Source organism: Lissotriton vulgaris, chromosome 2_1 (genome assembly GCF_964263255.1).
Source record: "Lissotriton vulgaris chromosome 2_1, aLisVul1.2, whole genome shotgun sequence".
NCBI lineage: Eukaryota > Metazoa > Chordata > Amphibia > Caudata > Salamandridae > Lissotriton > Lissotriton vulgaris.
This window is the reverse complement of record NC_141687.1, coordinates 763,309,355-763,315,238: the sequence shown is the minus strand read 5'-3', so window position 1 is coordinate 763,315,238 and position 5,884 is coordinate 763,309,355. Positions and strand designations below refer to the sequence as shown.

Genomic DNA, 5,884 nt, shown 5'->3' with positions numbered 1-5,884 from the left:
GCCGTCGTGTTGTCCATTCGGAGGAGAACACAACAGGACACTCTGTTGGTCGTGAAGGAACGAATGGCAAAAGAACCCGCCAGGAGTTCCAAGCAGTTGATATAGAGAAGAAGTTCCTCCTCCGTCCACCGGCCTCCCACCGAGAGAGAACCGCATCTGGCACCCCAGCCCCGATGACTGGAATTTGATTCTATCACTAGATCCGGACGGGAGCCGAAGATTTCTCTCCCATTCCAGGCCTCCATATGGTCTATCCACCAAAGGAGTTCCGTCCTGGCCTCCGAGGAAAGGGAGATCAACTCTGAATAAGTGAGACCTCTGCGAAGATGCGAGGCTTTCAGCCTCTGCAGGGCCCTGTAATGCAGGGGACCCAGAAAGATGGCTTGAATCGAGGACGATAACAAGCCAACAATCCTGGCCAGCTGCCGAAGGGAAATCCTGTCTCGGCGGAGAACCTGTCGAATCTCCTTTTTGATCTTCGATATCTTCTGAGACGGAAGGTTCAGGGTGGCATCCCTTGTGTCTGTGCGGAAGCCTAGAAAGATCATGCTCAGATGGGGAACCAGATCCGATTTCTGGCCATTATTGGTGAACCCCAGATCTTGTAATAGGGAAACCGTAATCTGTAAGTGAACGAGAAGTTGATCCCTGGACTGATCCATTAGGAGGATATCGTCCAGGTAAATGATCAAGCGAATGCCCTTGGTGGGGAGATGTTCCACTACTGGACGGAGAAGCTTGGTAAGACACCAAGGAGCTGAGGAGAGACCGAAGGGAAGAGTCCTGAACTCATAAGTCTGGCCCTTCCATAGAAATTGCAGGAACCTGCAATGAGGAGGGAAGATGGGCACTGAAAGATAAGCATCTTTGAGATCCAGCCGGACAAACCAATCGTTCTGGAGAAGGAGGTCTCTGAGCAGATGGATTCCCTCCATCTTGAAGTGCTGGTAAACTAACCATTCGTTGAAGGATCGGAGGTTGATAACTGGTCTGAAGCCTTTTCCTTTCTTTTCTACCAGAAAGATATTGCTGAGAAAGCCGCAGGGAGGAAGGTGAGAAAGAGCGATAGCACCCTTGGAAAGAAGTTCTCGAACTTCGAGATCTATAAACTCGGTCTCTGAGATTGAAAAGACCAAAGGGCGAGGACGAGGGGTTTGAACGGGGGACCCATAAAACTCTATGTGAAAACCTTGAACCGTCTCTAACACCCAAGGATCTGACGTTAGCTCTGCCCAATTTGCCAGAAACATAGAAATTCTGCCCCCCAAATGAACAGGAGAGAGGATTTCTAAGCTTACCATTGAATCCTCTGGAATTCTGGTTGCCACCACGGCCTCTGCCTTGTCCTTTTCCTCCACGGGAAGGGTAGAAGGTTCCTTGTCTACCGTCGTTCCATCCATTATTTCTTTTCGCCTGAGCTCTATTGGGCCCTTGGTTAAACTGCCGGCCGGAAGAGCGACCCCTGACTCGTCCGGCCCCAGCAAAAACCTTCTTAGGGAAGATCTTCTTCATGGAAGCCTGTGCGTTGTCTAGAGCAGAAAATGTGGCCACAAACTTCCCCAGCTCCTTCACAAAAGGATCACCAAAGAGAGTACCCTGTGCAACCGAAGCCGCCTCAGAGGAAGACAGCTCCCCAAGCTTAGGGTCAATCTTCAAAAGAAGGGAACTGCGACGTTCTGCGGAGAGGGCACAATTGGCATTGCCCAAGAGGCACATTGCCCATTGTGCCCATCCGGCAACATCGTCCGTTGGGAGAGGAAGTCCTGACTCCCTTGACCGTTCTGCCAACTCAATTATTTTAGTTAATGGTCCCACAACATCAAGAAGTTTGTCCTGACAAGCTCTCCAGGAACAGTCTATACCCTTCTTAGGATTCTTCATATATTTAGCAAAAAAGGTGCAAAGCTTGGGATCTATCTCCGGGGTAGTAGCAACACCATTAGGGAGAGAAGGTCTGGGGCCCTAAGGCGAGATCTCACATCCTGAGAAAGAGGTTGCCTAATCTTTGCAGCAACATAATCTGCAACCTTCTTATCGGGAACCCAATCAGAAGTACGTGGACGAAAGATACAGGTAGGGTCAAACATATCAGTGTGAACCTGTTCTCCATCCCCAAGATCAGAGCAAGAAGAGCGAGGTCGCCAAGACCTGCCTGAATCAAGCATATCATCAGAGGAATTGTCATTATCCTCAAACATATCATTATCTTCACCCTCTCCGCCATCGGGAAACCCAAAGTCTGGGGGGGACTCTCCACCGGTATATCTGGGTAAGTCTTCCTCCCGGTAGGGTGCGCTTCTTAGCGTGCGTGCACTCTTATGAAAGACCTCAGCAAGTTTACTGAAGCCTTCTAGGTTTACTGAAGCCTTCTAGGTCACGCTTCAGGGCCTTACGTGGCACCACAGAGTGAATGTCACTAGGTCCAGCCCCGCTGTCTCCCAGGATACCGGAACCCTTGAAAACATGAGCAGACAATTTATTTACGCTATCCTGCAGAGGAGCAAGCGCCTGGGCAATAGCCGAAGAAAGGAGCTTGTCAACCTCCGCAGGAGTGCGTCCCTGTGGGGGCGGTATCTCCGCAGCGGGAGCTGCCACATAATCATGGTCAGAACTGGACTGCATCATTAATGAGGGTCGGGCACCCATACGCTAATACACCCTGATAAATTCTAAAGGGTACCCCCAACACGAGTGCCCCCAACAAGAAGCCTGTAAAACTGAGAAGGGCTGCTGTTAGTAAAGAAATTGCAAGTAATGTCACTAGCACCCGAGAAAACACAAAGTGCTACAAAATGGGCAAAGCCCGTCTGAACGTACCGCAAACGCTGTGTCTGTGAAGGGGGAAGAGGCAGAACAAAGCTCAAAATCGAAGCGCTGAGCCTCTACGCGCTTTCACGACAGGGGCGCAAAGGGCGCTGTGGTGAAAAGAAGCACCGGTAGTGCGTCAACGAGACGGCACCACACAGCGCACGCGCTGGAAGAAAGATGCTCAAGCAACAGCCTACCGCGTCCACAGCAAAGTGGGTGAACCCGCAACAAGAAAAAACAGGAAAAATACTGCCAATAGCAAATTGCCGACAACAAAGCCCCAAAATACGCAGATAGTTTGAAAGGGGACTTAACTGGAGGGCCAGCAACAAAGAAAGAGGAAGGACTACGTCGTAGGATCCCCTTATTGATGTGGATGGATTGTGATTGGTGGACTGGCTCCCATGGTTACCTGTATGCCTCATGAGACATGTAGTTTGGAGCCGTGTTTTTTCTGTTTTACTTCTAATTGCTGTCAATAAAATGAAGAAAGGCTAAGCATAATCCTCGCCTCCGTTTCCTGACATAGAATATAGAGCAACTTGTTGAAATAAAGATCTCTCATAAAAACTTTCAACTTAAGATGGCAATTCGTTTATAAATTGTTTACAGAAAACGTCCTTTGGGTGCACGTCCCACCCATCATGGAACTTTAGGCCCTTGTCCTTTCCTCACCATGGAAGCAAAATCCAATAGTGTAACAGAAATGTTTCTAAATGTTTTGTATTATTGTGGAAATCAGAAAATTAATCTGCCTTGTAGACAGCAGCTACTTTAAATACAAAATGGCCGCTGCAGTTTATCAGGTGAATTCATGGATCATAATTACTGCATCTGACGCAGAAGACCTTTTGCCTTTAGGTGCGAGATGGAAAGAGAATCGAGTCATTCATTGTTTGGCAGAGAGGGACAGCTGCTTGGATTTAAGATGAGCAGGGACACCACGCTGTGTTCTAAACTTAGAAAAAGACGCATCCAACCAACTCGGGCTTCAGCTGTTCCTTCACTGTTGACTTAACCTGGTAGTAAGCTAACAAACGCTCGCGGGTCAGAACTTGGAGCAACAGGCATTCGGGGTGATGTTTGACTGGGAAGAAATTCGTTTCCTTCTGGAAACGCCATTATGAAACGCCTTGAACATCATTAAAGACAATAGCTTTCTTTAAATCTGCCAGCGTGTCAGTAAAATAAGCTGTTACTGTCATAAAGTTAACTGTAATAAAATATTACATACAGAATTGCACTGACACCTGGATGACCCCTACAGTATATTTAGCTACCTTTCTTGAAGTTTTTTATCGAATCCAGGAAAGACGATCATAAAATCATCTAATTGTAAATTATGATTTCAGTATTGAATGAATCCAACTTTCAAGGCACAGTACAGACCATAAGACCATAAGGCAACGTGGTGGCTCTATATGAAACTACTGAATAAATAAATAAATACATAATTAATAGTGTTAAAACGAAAAGCAAAGTTTATTATTTAATCTTGGCTTTTCTTTTTAACACTATTAAGCTTCAATTGAAAGCCATTTTTGGATCAATGTTCGACCGTGGGTGTAGTGAAGGAATAAATGTGAACTATTGACAGGCATGGTAACTCTTCCTCGTCACAATACAAATATATGAGGTCTCACCCTCCACGCGGACAGGCACTATTAAGAAAACAATTAAAACAAATATATATCACTCCCAAAATACATTGACCTGTTTACATGGTGGGGTGGTGGCTGGAGGGGGGATCACAGCAGTTCAAATCTTCTCGCAGCAAAGACGGAAGATGAGTTTGTTCATTACATGTGATCACTTTGCCATATCATATGCTATTTAATGATTGACGTGGAGTGGTCACTGCCTCTTATTCTTGTTCCTGCAACCGGCAGAGGAGGAGGATGGGATATGAGCTTGATTGGTGTCAACAAGGCTGACATTGATATACTGGTCTATCTGATTGTATGCTAGAAGCACGCATTGTTAAACCACGCATTGCCTCTATCACGCAGCCCAAACCACAAATGCATCTTAATCATGCATTCCTTTACCACGCATGCCTTTACCAGTCAATTTTGTGGTATTGCCATGAATTGTAAAGGGGTATGTGTGGCTAAGATCTACAACCTGGGCCTGACCCCCCCGCCCTGACTGCCCCCCACCCAGTGCTGTTCCTAAACCCTGCCCCTTTACTAACACTACCCCAACCCCCCACCCCGTGCTGACTCTACCCATTTCCCTCCCCTGCCCCAAGGCCTAAAACATTGCCCCTTTACTTCTACTACTCCCACGCCCCCCCCATCCCCACACTGTCCCTTAAACTACCCTAACCCCTTCCACTGCCATGAAACCTACCCGACACCCCCAGCCCTAAAAACAACCCCAACTACCCATTCCCCTCCCACTGACCTATGGCCTGAAACCCTGCCCCTTTACTTACACTTCCCCCATCCCGGCCTGTCCCTTAAACTACCCCAACCCCTTCCACTGGCATCAAACCTACCCGACACCCCCAGCCTTAAAAACTACCCCGACTACCCATTCCACTCCCACTCTCCAAAGGCCTAAAACCCTGCCCCTTTACTTACACTACTCTGACTCCCAACCCTGCGCTGTCCCTTAAACTACCCCAACTGCTTCCACTGCCCTAAAACCTACCCTGATCTCCCAGCCCTAAAAACTAACCTGACTACCCATTCCCCTTCCTCTACCCCAAAGCCCAAAACCCTGCCCCTTTACCTACACTACCCCGACCTCCCTCACCCTGCACTGTCCGTTAAACTACCCCAACCCCTTCTACAGCCCTGAAACCTACCTCGACCCCACGCCCACCAGCCCCACTTACCTCACCACGGCGCCTTACAGCTTCTGCCTTCATCGTCTTCCATCTAGCTAGCAGCTAGACCGCGTACTGCCTTAACCACGCATATGTGTGGTTAAGGCAAGCGTGGTAACATAACATAACATAACATGTGTATTTGTAAAGCGCACATTCACCCCAACAATGTCTTTTTGCGCTAAATAACAGATGTTTATTGTTACCCAACTCAATGGTACACGTGTTTGCGTAGTCGAAACA

General features: G+C 47.8%; 1 pseudogene; it reads right to left on the bottom strand.

The window, feature by feature from the left end:
- Positions 1–789: 789 nt before the first annotated feature.
- Positions 790–5,683, bottom strand: LOC147731116 (uncharacterized; annotated as a pseudogene).
- Between the last annotated feature and the right edge of the window lie 201 nt (positions 5,684–5,884).